The sequence below is a fragment of the Gallinula chloropus genome (assembly GCF_964237585.1).
Source record: "Gallinula chloropus genome assembly, chromosome: Z".
Lineage (NCBI taxonomy): Eukaryota > Metazoa > Chordata > Aves > Gruiformes > Rallidae > Gallinula > Gallinula chloropus.
Window position 1 is genome coordinate 28,945,498 of NC_140089.1, and position 14,898 is coordinate 28,960,395.

General features: G+C 39.1%; 1 pseudogene across 1 annotated transcript in view; it reads right to left on the reverse strand.

Moving 5' to 3' along the window:
- LOC311203635 (histone H2A-IV-like) overlaps positions 1 to 13,839 on the reverse strand; it is an 82,840-nt pseudogene extending 69,001 nt beyond the window's left edge. The window contains exon 1 of the transcript in view: positions 13,796 to 13,839. The product of the transcript in view is annotated as a histone H2A-IV-like (transcript). The remainder of the gene's footprint in view (positions 1 to 13,795) is intronic.
- Between the last annotated feature and the right edge of the window lie 1,059 nt (positions 13,840 to 14,898).

Consider the following 14,898-nt stretch of genomic DNA (forward strand, 5'->3'; position numbering starts at 1 on the left):
ACGGATGTATTTAGTCATTTTAGAATGCAGATGAACACTGTAGGAAGTCCTGTGTTCAGAATATCCTAGGTACCAAACTTCCATGGTGATTTCATTCATCAAGCTTGCTTCTTTTCTCCAACTGAACTTTTATCGAGCTTCATTTAAATTGTACACTTTTTTTGCTGTGTTTGCAGTAAAAATCACTATACCGAAAACAATACTTTTCCAATAACCATTCCAGAAGATGAAAAATAATATATGCAACATTACCTACCCAGCTGAGCTTGTAAAATTCTTATTTGGGAAAGAACAAAGTAACACTGTTTTCTTCAAAAATGGGGCCTTGTCATTTTTGTACTCTTACAGAAAATAGCTTTACTGGTTTATGATCACTCCTGCCTGAAACGGAAGTAGAAGGAGTGCAGATACTTTTGGTTTATGAATATTCCTGTAAATTATATTCTGTAATAAACACAGAATTTGATATAGTAATTTAAAGCTTTCCTACCACTGTTTTATTTCTTCTTTTTTTTTTTTAATGTAGATTACTCCCACTGTGCATATAGAAAAAATCTGTTATCATTGCAAGTTGTTTGAGAATTAGCAGACAAAAAAATGACATCTGAAAAAGATTGCAGAAAATAGTGTGAGTGACACTGTTATGGGTGTGTACTACAGGCCCCCTGATCAGCAGGAGTGAGTTGCTAGTGCATTCTACGAGCAGCTAGAAGTAGCCTCGAGATCCCAGGTGCTGGTCCCTATGGGGGACTTCAATTACCCAGATATTTGCAGGGCAAGCAACAGGGACAGTCGTATGCAGTCTAGACAATTTCTGCAGTGTGTAGAAGACAATTTCCTGCTACAGATGGTGCAGGAGCCTACAAGGGGACGGCAGGTACTGGACCTTGTTTTTACCAACAAGGATGGACTCGTTGGGGAAGTGAAAATCGGGGGCAGCTTGGGACAAAGTGACCATGAAATGGTAGAGTTCAAGATCCTGAGTGGAAGAAGAAAGCCAAAAGGTAGGATAGCTACCCTGAATTTTGGAAGAGCTAACTTTGATCTCTTCTGCAACCTAATAGGGGCTATCCCGTGGGCTACGCTGTTAGAAGGTAATGGAGCCTGTGAGAGCCGGGTAGCATTCAAACAGCGCTTCTTCCAAGCACAAGACTGGTGCATCCCTTTGAGAAAGAAATAGGGAAAGAGAGGTAGAAGACATGCATGGATGAGCAGGGAGCTAATGAGTAAACTCAAAGGGAAGCAGAAGGTCTATGAATTGCGGAAAAAGGGTCTGAGCACCTGCGAAGAACACAGGAATGTTGTCAGGGCCTGCAAGGATGCGACTAGGAAGGCTAAAGCCCACTTGGAATTAAAACTGGCAAGAGACACAAAGGATAATAAAAAGGGTTTTTTTAGATATGTGAATAGTAAGAGGATGACCAGGGAAAATGTAGGTCCCTTGCTGAATGAGGCGGGTGTCCTGGTAACGGGGGATGCTGAGAAGGTGGAGATACTGAAGGCCTTCTTTGCTTCGGTCTTCACTTCAAAGGCCCCTGGGGACCCCCAGACACTGGAAGAAAGTAACAGAGTTTGGGAAATGAAGAGCTTCCCTCTGGTTGAGGTGGGGGTGGTCCAGGAGTGTCTCAAAGGGATTAACACACATAAATCCATGGGATGAGGGAGCTGGTGGAAGTGATTGCTGAGCCCACTCTCTATTATCTTTGACAGGTCTTGGAGAACAGAAGTGCCTGAGGACTGGAGGATAGCCAATGTCACTCCGGTCTTTAAAAAGGGCAAGAAGGAGGATCCCAGCAACTATAGGCCAGTCAGCCTCACTTCTGTCCCTGGAAAGGTAATGGAACAGCTTGTTTTAGATGCCATCTCCAAGCAATTGGAAGAGAAGAAGGTCATGAGAAGTAGTCAGCATGGATTCACCAAGGGGAGATTGTGCTTGACCAATCTCACAGAAATCTACGATGTCATCACCGGCTGGGCAGATGGAGAGAGAGCAGTGGATGTCATCTACTTTGACTTCAGCAAGGTTTTTGATACTGTCTCCCATGACATCCTGATAGCAAAGCTGAGAGAGCATGGGATAGATGAGTGGACAGTGAGGTGGGTTGAGAACTGGCCGTCGGACCGAGCCCAGAGGGTGGTGCTGAGTAGAGCAGAGTCTGACTGGAGGCCTGTGACTAGCAGTGTTGCCCAGGGCTCGGTGTTGGGTCCGGTCCTGTTTAATATCTTCATTGACGAACTTGATGAGGGAATAGCATCCACCCTCAGCAAGTACCCGATGATACAAAGCTGGGAGGAGTGGCTGACACGCAGGAACACTGCGCTGCCATCCAGAGAGACCTGGACAGGCTGGAGAGCTGGGCAGGGAGAAACCAGATGAGGTTCAACAAAAGCAAGTGTGGAATCTTGCACCTGGGAAGGAATAACCGTCTATATCAGTACAAGCGGGGGGAAGACCTGCTGGAGAAGAGCTCAGTGGACCTGGGGGTCCTGGTAGATGACAGGTTGGCCATGAGCCAGCAGTGTGCCCTGGTGGCTAAGAGAGCCAATGGGATCCTCAGGTGCATCAGGGTGAGTGTGGCCAGCAGGTCAAAGGAGGTGATCCTCTCCCTCTACTCTGCTCTGGTCAGGCCCCACCTGGAGTATTGTGTCCAGTTCTGGGCTCCCTGGTATAAAAAAGACAGGGATCTCCTGGAGAGATTCCAGAGGAGGGCTACGAAGATGATTAAGGGCCTGGAGCATCTCCCCTATGAGGAAAGGCTGAGTGAGCTGGGACTGTTAAACCTAGAGAAAAGAACACTAAGGGGGGACCTTATTAATATTTATAAATATCTAAAGTATAGAATGCAGGGGGAATCAGCCAGCCCCTTTTCAGTGGTCTGTGGAGACAGGACAAGGGGCAATGGCTGCAAGTTGGAGCACAGGAAGTTCTGCACCAACATGTGGAAGAACTTTTTACCAGTGAGGGTGACAGAGCCCTGGGACAGGCTGCCCAGGGAGGTGGTGGAGTCTCCATCTCCGGAGATATTCAAGTCCCATCTGGACGTCTATCTGTGCAATATGAGCTAGGGAGGCTGCTTTGGCAGCGGGGTTGGACCTGATGATTTCTCGAGGTCCCTTCCAATCCCTATGATTCTATGTTTCTATGGTTTTATGAATTCATTAATAATACCATCTAAATTCAGACATAAACACCATCTTGCTTGAATACCCATGTTCATTTTGTTGTTTGTTTTTTTTTCTTCTCTCCCCGATACCAGCTGTAAAGACTTCAAAGTGTGTACTAGAAGTAGTGATTGAAAAAACACCAAAACATAAAACCACTAATAAAGAACCTGTATATCTAAGAGATGAATAGACCTTTGAGCTGAAATGTAATATGGGCATATGTTCTTGTTTATGTCTATTGTAACATATCTGATCTGGCAAATATTTTTGGCAAAGTTTATTACAAATACACCTATTAATGTACTAATTAAAATGTTCTTCATGTCTTTATTTCATTTAATTACATAGCCAACTTATTTCCTGGCCAAGAAATCTAATATGCTTGTATTAAGAGCTATTTTTTGAACCCCTTCCAAAAGGCATTGAAAAATCAGCCTAAGCATCTCTTCCGTCTAAAGACAACTTGAAAAACAAATTTTGTCACTATTGAAAATTTAATATTTAGGTTTTTTGGCTACTCCAGTCCTCCACCATTTGTTGAAATACTGAAATCTACTGTAAACACTGTGGAACAGGGCCTGGCCTAAAGCATAAGTGATGCTTATGAAATATGTCTCAGCCTGTTCTTCAATGTCTTGGAAGCTGGTTAGCACAGATTTACAGAATAGGAGGTGTTGGAAGGGACCTCTGGAAATCATTTAGTCCAATTCTTATGCTAAAGCAGGATCATGTAAAGTATGTTGCACAGAATTGGGTCCAAGTGGGCCTTGAATATCTCCAGAGAAGGAGACTCCACAGCCACTCTGGAAAACCTGCACCAGTGCTCTGTCGCCTCCAAAGAGAAATAGTTTTTTGTCATGTCCAGATGGAACATCTTGTGTTTGACTGTATATCCGTGATTCCTTGTTCTGTCACTAGGCACCACTGAGAAAAGTCTAGCCATCCATCCTTTATATATTTCTGTGTCAATCAGATCCTCTCTCAGTCATCTATTCCTTGTGCTAAACAGACCCAGATGCTCAGCCTTTCATAAGAGATATGTTCCAGTCCCCTCATCATGCTTCTAGGCCTCCCCTGGACTCTCTGCAGAAGTTTCCTGTCTTTCTTGAGCCTGGGAACCCAGAACTGGAGTCAGTACTCTAAATGTGGCCTCAACAGGGAAGAGTAGAGGGGAGGAGATCCTCTTTTCTTAATGCATGCCAGGATGTCTTTGGCTTTCTTGGCCACAAGAACAATCATGGATCTTTGAGAGCTTGTTGTTCACCAGGGCTCCCAGGTCCTTCTCCACAGAGGTGCTTCCCAGGAGGTCAGCCCCTAATCTGTACTGATGCCTGGGGTTGGTCCTCCCTAGGTCCAGGACCCTACACTTGCCTTTGCAAGCTTTAATTTGGTTTCTTTTTGCCTCATTCTCTAGTCTGTAAAGATCTCGCTGAATGGCAGAGCAGCCTTCTGATATGTTAACCAGTCCTCCCAGGTTTTTATCCTTCAACACCATCCTATTCAGAGGTTTGGAGTCACAGATTTATTGAAAAGGGTTAAGTATTACATCGGAAGGATGTGTAGAAGGGAATACCAGGCCCTGGGATTTTTTAACTTCGGTTTAGACCAAAACTACCATCTAAGTACCATCTAAATGCTGGTGTCATTATATAGAAATGCAGATGAGTTAGATTCAGATTTAGTGAGATTTATGTTTTCTTCTGTCAAAATCTATGTAACCTGATATAACAAAATATATAAATATGATATTATAGTAATTTATATAATAAAAAATAAATATAATACAATAACATTATGGTGTAAGAACGTATTTTTAGAGTCTAAGAGCATGAACAACTTATTTTCTAACCCATATAATTCTGGGTGGTAGACTTACACCACAGAAAGACAGCACTACCCTATCCAGACTACCCTAGTTTTAGAAAATTTACTTAAAAAGAATAAAAATTTGATAAAAATAAAAGGTAAGTGAAAACTCAGAAGTATTTTTTTTGTACTTGCTGTTTTTCAGCCTCCTTTACCTAAAAATTTAATGTCACATTTGCATATACTATGGTTTTATGCATTCACTGTTGGTTTTCTTTATTAAGTAATCATAATAATATTTTTAATTATTCCTTGGTTGTAGGTTATTCTTGATGCAGTGAATTAGAGGTAAAAATGTTTGTACATTAAATTTTTGAGTAATAATTATTATATATCTTATTATAAAGTTGTATTGATTATGGCTATCCATGATGACAGAATAAAGTGCTTCTCACAGAACACAAGAAATTAATGTCTACCAAAAGAAGTCAATGCTTCATGAAGAATCAAATGGGGCTGAAAGAAAATGTCACCTCTAAATCAACCCCAACAGCTGTTTTCAGACATTTTCTAAAAACTTCATACTTCTTGAGCTTAAATATCAATATACTTTAAAAAATACCTATCTCAGAACTACTCAACCCACAGTCTGGACAGTACTGACTCAGAATTTACTACCCATTTTAATGATGGACAGATGTTCTGTGACTTAACAGAGAGGATTTAATAATTTGTTGACTTGGAAAATACCTTTTAACAACCTTTTAATCTTTCTGTTCTCCAGGTAGACATTTTTAATTGCCTTCCTTTTAATCATCCTATGTTTTCTTATTTTCTTTTTAAAGTTGATTGGAAGATAAGCTTTCAAAGACTGTTGTGACTTCCAAAGCAACTGTTCTTCCTACATACCCTTTATTTTTCGTATTCATGAACCCATAATGCAATGCAAAAATACACTGAAAAATTATGCAGCCTCCACTTTTAATTATAGTTCAGTACAAGAATAGGACTTCCTTGAAAGTGGCTCTGTAAAAGTCCTTCCTTACAGGGGACTTCAACTACAGAGTATGTTGAAACAATTTTTAAAAACACAGAGAGGAAGTCCTAAATACAACCACACACTCTCAGATTACAGTAACTTCAGAATTCATACTCACATTTAAAGTTCTGAACACGTATGTTAGAGTCAAAAAACTTCAGTGCAAAAAACACTCTTGTACAAGCTGGAAAGAAAGTTTCTTTCTCTTTATTAAAAAAAAACAAAGGGACCTGGAAGCCCTGTCTGTTTCTTTATAGTATTTAAACAATATTCTTAGTTTTTGAACAACGACCATATTTTTAAGACATTAAAATGTATTACATAATAGCATTCTAATATGTGATCTCTACAATGCTTTCTCATTCATGAAGTTGTGGTCTGGAATATTGTACAAAACTTTCTTACAATGGTTTCCTGGTCCCTGTACACACAAAGACTTTATCCAGCTTCTTTTTCTTTTTTTTTCTTTTTTTTCTCCTATAAAACATGCTAACAAAACTGTAAAACCTGTTTCAATATTTTTATTAACCTGTAGTAGAAAAACTGCTTTAATGTCTAACAGTGGAAACATATATTGTTTCAGCTTCTTCACAGTTCCAAAAGACAAACATTTATATAATTGCTTTGTATATTTACAAGCATGGCCTCCATACCCTGAGGGACAGGTCAATTCTATCTCAGTAATAGTATTCTATTGATATAGTTCTATCGATATATTGCCCTTTCACTGTATGCTAGAGAACTCTATTTCTAACTGAGAAATTTAAATATTGATGATTTTTTAAAAATTAATTTCCCACACTAAACCTGATTACAAGAACATTTTTAAAAGAAAAGAATAAAATCAGATTAAAACAGGAATACAGAAACATGTCTGTCACTCAAACCCAAAAATTTCGTATAAATGGAGACATGAAACTTTAAACAAGGATTTAAAATGTCTCTATATGTTTGGATAGTGAACGGATAGAAAACTTCACTGGAAATACCTGAATTAAATATATATATATATATTCACTGTAAACCCTACATTTTTCCAAAATGTTCTTTCTGCTTCTGAATTCTGATTTTCAATGAACATTCTGCTTTTTAGGGAACTTGTTAAAAATCAAAAATCATCCTGTCTTTCTCATTACTTTGATATATACTGTATTATGTCATCAACTCACATAATTCTCATTTTTACTAAGGATTTATAGGTAGGCAAAGAAGGTCATCGAGCATGCTTAACACAGTTCTTCGATTTCAGTAGACAAGAACATCAAAGTGAAAATTGGACTATTGCATTGCCAGTGAAGCAATAGGTAAACTGTTCAAGAAATCCCAAACCAAGATTAACCCAAAGATGCAGTAGGTTCACGTCTTCACCATGTGTGTATTTCTCTAGACATGATCCCTCAGAGTGAAAAAAAATTGACATTTTAAGCATGTGTTAAAAAAAAACAAAGAAAAAACTTCAAACACAATGTGGTGAGAGTTGCGGAATGCAAGTTATGCATAAGATTTAAAGAAGGAATTAAAATGTGTCCTATGGTTATGTTGCTGGTGCAGCTGTTTATAAGGGTTGGTGCACTTACCAATTCTCTGAGTGGTTCAAGTGCCCCCTTCACAGTGGGGATCTTCACAGGAGACAATGAGCTGATTGGAGATAACAAGCAAAGGTAAGGCTCCTAGAAGCCTTCACTGCTATTGTGGCTTAGTCCTAGGTGGTGCCTAAGCATCACATGACTACTCATTCCCCATTTTGTTCCCTTCCTTTCAAAGTGGAATGGGGAGGAGAATTGGGAGAAAAAGATAAAACTCATGGGTTGGTGTAAGGGCAATTCACTAGGACAGGAAAAGAAATTGCAAATAACAACAATACTTAGAATATACAAATTGGGTGATAGCAATTTCTTCACCCTGGGAGCCCAATGTCCATCCCTTCCCCAAATGTTGACTCCTCCTCAGCCACCTCCCTTCATATGCTGAACATGACATCATATGGTATGGAATAACCCTTTTCTAATTTGTGTTAATTGTCGTGGCTGTGTCCCTTCCCAGGTTCTTGTGAAAATTAACTCTATTCCAGCCAAAATATAAGAGAACTGCTGCTCAGGTGTTAGAAGTTCCAGACTGACACCCCATAGTCTGTCTATGAGTATGCAGCAATATACAATGAACACAAGATTTGCTGGCTCACAGTACAGTGCATAGCAAGCATTTAAAAATAAATAAATAAATAAAAATCAGGGAAAAACTATAATCTCTTATTTTCTGATTGATTCATTTTGTGTCTTCTTTGTGATGTAGAAAGAAGAAATCTGAAGCTTTGCTGAAAGAAACTATAGAATTGTTCAACAATGGCTATGGATGTGTCATTGGATTAAATGATTTCTTATAATGTTAAAAAAAAAAAAAACCCCAAAAAAAGAAAAGTAGTGAAATGACATTAGCTTCCAGTAGCATTTGGATAAGGGCATTTAAATTTCCTCCAGGCTATCACTTCTCTGGGGAAATGAGGAGTACTCAACCCCCTTCTGATTCTATCAGCTTGTGATTCAGAGGACTAGCATGTATTATCAAGTTCAAATGCTATTGTAAGTAATTTTCTCTACTACAACTTTGATATAGGTATAGACAAGTCCTAAATATCTCTCTTACATTTTACAATTTTTTAAGAAGAATTTTACCTGCTTTTCAGAAGGAAATTGAAAACCTTATCAGGTAACATGTTTTTTTACATATTATTTCAGAATAAGAGGAGTCTCAGAACATATTGAAAACATCAATTCAATTGATCAAGTTAATGGAACAGCAATAAGACTATTGGAAGTTGGAATAGGTCTTAAGAAAACATATCAAACTAACAAGCAAAAAGCTTACAAGATTTAAAATCTAGAAAATAGTGAATCTAGGGCATAAATCCATGCATTGCTTCACTTGACATCTGGTTGAAAAGCAACACTAAAATATCAACGGAGTGTTGTTGGACACAGTATTTTATTTTTGGATGGAATGCATAGAATGCATGTATCCTTATGCTCTTCCACACCTCTCCCTGCCTCTTCCCAATAAAAGAAATGTCAGCTGAGGTAGCCATTTTAATTTTTAGCCAACAATACTGTATCACACATGTATTTAATAATGATATTTTAGCTTCCTGGTAATTAGGACAACTAAGTATTTACTGGATTAGAAGAGGAAATATATAAAAATTAATATCCCAGAACAAACAATGTCTAATCCATTCCAAATAGATAATGGACAAATATAATTTGCTTTTTTTTTCTTTTTTTATTTTTTTTCTACGGGCTTCATGCAGGTACACATGAAAGATGGTGTGCTCTGTGTTAGAAGTGCCATCTAATGAGTCACATTTCTTCTGAGAATGCTCATCCTCCTTCCATGTGAAGCTGAAGGCACTGTCTCTCACAGGGGCCAGTAAAAATGTTGGCAGAATTATGATGTGCATTTTGTACACATCAGTTCACAGAACTGGAAAGGTGCACCCCTGAGATCAGCTTGTATTTTTCTGCAATCCTCTTGAAGCTTCAAGAAATTCCTGCTATCTCTCAATTTCTGCTTGTTTCTCCCATTGATAATGATTTTATGTATACATATATGTGTTCAGTCCCAATAATTGTGAAGTAATGTCATTGCTAAATACAATTCATTGGCATTATTCTTGTGTCTTTACTAATGCCAGATAAATGTAAAGGCCAACTTTAAGTGTAAAAATTTAGGCACTGGAGGAATTGATCATTTTTTCCTTTGCCCAATCATTAAATTCAGTGAAGAAAGCAACCATGAGAGCAGAAAACTGTGGAAATAGTAGTCAACAGTGGTTGTACTGTCACAATGGAAAGGTCTTTCTACATACCAATTTCACTAAGCCAAACGGAATAAAAAGGGGGCAACATATGAAAAAGAACCTTGAGGCATTACTCCGTAATCTAAATGTCACCAGACTAAATATCTCTGCTGCATGGGTAGGAATCAAAAGCATAACAGTATCATGTGGCTAGTCTTACCAGTTGCTTGGAAGAGAAATAATAGCTGCCAGGGCATTTTATATTGTGTATCCCAGTGAGGCTGTTTCTGGTGAGTGGATGTCAGAGAAGCCATCCTCTGTTTTTTTCTTTTGAGAAAAGCGCATTAGATTTTCAAGGAAGGTTTAGTATTTGTTGCAGATTGGAACATATATGAGAAAATTTGTGACTTATTTTATAAAGAAGTTACAAAATACATTTGGAGAAGGAAGGGTAATACCTAAATAGAGAAGACAGTAGACTAATGCATTTGTAATAACAACCAAAGATGGCATGGCATCTGTTTATGGAACTAGGCAAGATTACTTGTTAGGATTTTGAGAAAGGTCTTCCAATACGCCACAAGTCTTTAAAGCCTTTTCTTTTCTTAATCTTTATCCTTCAAGAGTATGTCATCAGAAGTAAAAACTACAAAAGACAGAATATGCCTTTGATTTTGTTAAAATGTACTGGTGTATTCAATCTGCAGCTCTCTTCTTTTTCACAAAGCACTATTTACGTAGTAAGGAACAATTTAATAATTACTGAGACTAGCAGGATTCAGTCTGAAATAGCTCAAGGAATCTGAAATATTATTACAAATTTTTTATAATTTATGGTCTGACAATCAATTACTGAATAATTAAGATGAGAGTCCAGCTTATAAAAAATGTAGCAGTTATATCAAATACTTTCAAGAAACAAAAAAACTATTTAACATTTTGGAAAAGAGTTATGAAACCAATTTCAGGAATTAAGCAGTCTTCATCAAAGTGATGCATTACAACTAGCTGCATGAACACAATGAATTATGTATGTGTTTATAAAGCTCAGTGCAAGGCGTAAAAGAGATGATGAAGTCAACACATAGAAAAATGCATCTTTCCAATGAAAAACATGTTGTCAAACATCTTAAAATAAAGTTTTAAAAGTCAAAATCTTTTATTTTTGTTTAATATTAGTTTACCTGACATACACAACTCATCATGGTAGAATATGGTAGGTCAACAGTTTTTGAAGGTAAGTGCACCCCTTTCATCCTCGTATCACATATTTCCATACTATTCATAGCTGAAAATCTGAAATATTGAGAAATGCAATACTTGTCTTTAGCCTACAGATCTAACTCCACAGAGGGCCTAGCATATATTATCATAAATAATACTTACTCCTTGTGAAACTTTCTTTGTGCTAATAATAGAAACAATCTCCCCTACTAAATTTCGTTCACAGAAGTCCAGACTTCAGTAGAAGAATGTTTTGACTGACACATTTTTACAAACTTTTAAAGGTCTTCTGAAACATGTGTACTGTTCTTAATTTTAAATTATGTCTTAATGATGAAAGAATTCCTGGAATGAAGTTTGAAAGCACTGTTGTGCACTTCCCTGAAAATCTGAAATATAATCCCTTTTCACTATGGGGTTGTTTCTGGGTTTGGTTTAGGGTTTTTTTGGTAGCCTATGCCTCTGTAAAAGTGGAGTTGTGAAAAATTAAAATCTTATAATGAGGTGAGTAGTAAAAACTGTCTATTCAAGTTTTCAAGAGTGTGTATGCATGCACACTATACTTTTGCAGATGTGGATTAAAAAAGGATCGGTTTCCAAGCAGAGGCTTAAAAAGTGAATAAAAGCCCAAAACAGTAGTTTAAGTTATTCAGATTTTAAAAATGTTTAAAGTCATAAGAGAACACCATTTAAAATGTTTTTAAGTGATTTAAAAAATGGAAAATTTATGTACATTAATTATCGAAAATAACGCTAAGATGTAGGCAGTGTTTCAAATGGAACATAGTGTCTCAGCATATATGTATCCTTAGTAGATACATTCACCATAGGGCTTTTGCCATTTAGTAGAAGAATAAGCTATGTACTTTGCAAGTCTGTGTATTCCATTTAGCAAAAGAGTGCTTTCTGTAGAATTTTCTGGAGAGCAAGGTTACAACATGGCATAACCAAAACCAAAATAAGAACTTTATTTATCTGTTTATTTTTCAGGTTTGAGGAGGTTAATTACAAGAACGCAACATATTGAATTGCTTCTTTTTTTTTAAGCAGGTTATTACATTTTAAAAATTATCAACTGGTCTGGTTTTATTTTTTTATAAAAAAATCTCACAAACCAAAAACCCACCTTTCTCAAACTTTCAAGGATGAAACCTTGTCTTTCAAGTTTAAACAGAGTGTAAATTGTTACATCTGAATCATAAAGCAGGAGGAGCGGTAGTGTTAATGGAATTACTGTGACATAGCCTTAATTATTTCAGTACTGGTAGGTACAGCTGCAGTATAAAACACCCTCCATATAATAAAAACATTGGTTATGCATAATATCAGGGTGTCCTGGTTTTGGTCAGGATGGAGTTAACTTCTTTTGTAGGAGCGGATGGAATGGTGTGTTTGAGTGTCAAAATGGGAGTAGTGCTGATAACACCCTGATGTTTTTAGTTGTTGTCAAGCAGTCAAGGACTTTCTTAGTTCTTCATATTTCTCTATTAGTGAGAAAGGAGGGGACGAAGCCAGGACAGGTGACCCAAACTGGCCAAAGAGAGTATTCCATGCCAATTACATCATGCTCAGTATAAAGGGGGACTGGTGGGAGGAGGAGGGGGATGGATCCAGGACACACAGGTTTTTTGGGGCAGGTTGGGTTCCGGGACGGGTCTGGGTTGCACCGCTGTATGCTGTATGCAATCCTGGCAGGATTTTTTACCATCTCGGGGCTGCAGCTCGTGGTTTTGTTCCCGTACTTCATTTTAGTGTATTTTATGATATCCGTCTTCGATACAATAGTATTGATGACCATGAGCTTGTGCTGGTACTTGTATGAGATTTTGCTGCCCTGTCTATTCTTTGGACAGGAAGATGTTAATAACAGCAGCCGGTATGGTGGGGGTACAGAAAGAAAAAACTACACTGCTTTCTTTCCCTTTGGGCTAAATACAACAGCTCTTATAACAGTTTTTGAAAATCTTCAATTTCCCTGGGATATTCAAACTAGCATTTCATTGTTGGTAGGTTTGGTGCAGATGGTTCAGTTTTCATTATATATTAAGCACAGGTTTATGTATACCATTCAAGAGCTTTCTCTGAGGCTGGATAATCACGAATGGCAGGGCATGTGGCAGAGTATGGGCAAGTACCTGGGCACTTTCTCATGCCCGATGGTTTGGAACTTCACTCCTGAACAGCTACAGGACCCTGATAAAGTGACTGCATATCTGAAAAGAAATTGCTGCAGGTTTCCCAGAGATGCACAACTTACTGCACTGCGCTGAGCCCTGGCCACCATTTACCAAACACTGCTCGATAGCAGGCAGCACTGTCAGTACTGTCAGCACTGTCAGAGGGAAAGGAAAGAAAACAGACCAGCAGAGATGGCAGCTGCTGCAACCCCTGTGACCGGCACTGCGGCTATTGCAACCACTGTGACTAGTGCTGAGGCTACTGCAACTCCCGTGAGTAGCAGTGTGGCTACTGCAACCACTGTGACTATGTGGCTATTGCAACCTTCCCAACTGACGCTGCAGCTACTGCTACCCCTACAGCAGATACTGCCGATAATCAAAAATACCAACCCACACCAGTGTCTGTTGCTCCCATACAAAAGAGGAAACACACAAAGAAATCAGTTTGAGTAGTGAAGGATGATGACAATGATGATGAATCGGGGCCATCTCAAGCATGTTAGGATGAGGCAGAACCAGAGGTTGTTGTCACTCGATCCCTGACCCTGAGTGAGCTGTGTGAGGTTCGAAAAGATTTCAGCCACCAACCAAGTGAGCACATCATCACTTGGTTGCTCCGATGCTGGGATCATGGGGCCAATAGTCTGGAACTAGATGGCAGGGAGGCCAAGCAGTTGGGATCCCTAGCTGGGGAAGGAGGCATTGACAAGACAATTGGGAGAAAACCGGAAATCCTCAGCCTCTGGAGGTGACTACTGTGAAGTGTGAAGGAAAGATATCCCATAAAGGAATATAGTACATGTCAGTCACCCAAGTGTAACAACCTAGAGACAGTTATCCAGCACCTGAGAGAATTAGCTGTATGGAAGATAATTTGTTATGATCTGGACAACTCACAGATTCCCTCTGATCCTGATGAGGTCCTATGCACCCCAGATATGTGGCATAAGGTTGTACAAAGTGCACCACCAGGGCACACCAATTCACCGGCAGCAATGGACTGGAGTGATACAGATCCACCAACCGTATATGAGGTGTCCTGCCGACTCCGGAAATATCAAGACAATGTTTCCCTCTCCATCATCGCAGCGGTAGAGAAACCGGTCAAACGACTTGACAACAATGTGTCCAACTCCCAACCTGTATGGAGCAATGTTGCAGCTACTGGGAGAAAGCATCCATCGTCCCAGAAGGGAGGATACAGTAAGTACACACCGCGAGAGATGCTGTGGTTTTACCTGCGTAACCATGGTGAGGACATGAGGAAGTGGGGTATGCAGCCCACCTCAGCCCTTTGAGCACAAGTAAATGAGCTGCAGGGTAAAAGAATCACACAACATGATTCTGCCAGGAAGAATGCTTCACCAGTGAACAGCCAATACAATCACCAACAATAGAGGGGTCCTGCCTCTAGCCAGGTGAAGGAGAGGGATAACCGTGTTTATTGGACTATGTGGATCCGATGGCCTGGCACATCAGACCCACAAGAGTATAAGGCTCTGGTGGATACTGGTGCCCAATGTTGGCTAATGCCATCGAACCATGAAGGGGCAGAAAGTGTTTGTATTTCCGGAGTGACAGGGGGATCTCAACAATTGACTGTGTTAGAGGCTGAGGTGAGCCTAACTGGGAAGGACTGGAAGAAACACCCCATTCTGACTGGCCCAGAAGCTCTGTGCATTATAGGTATA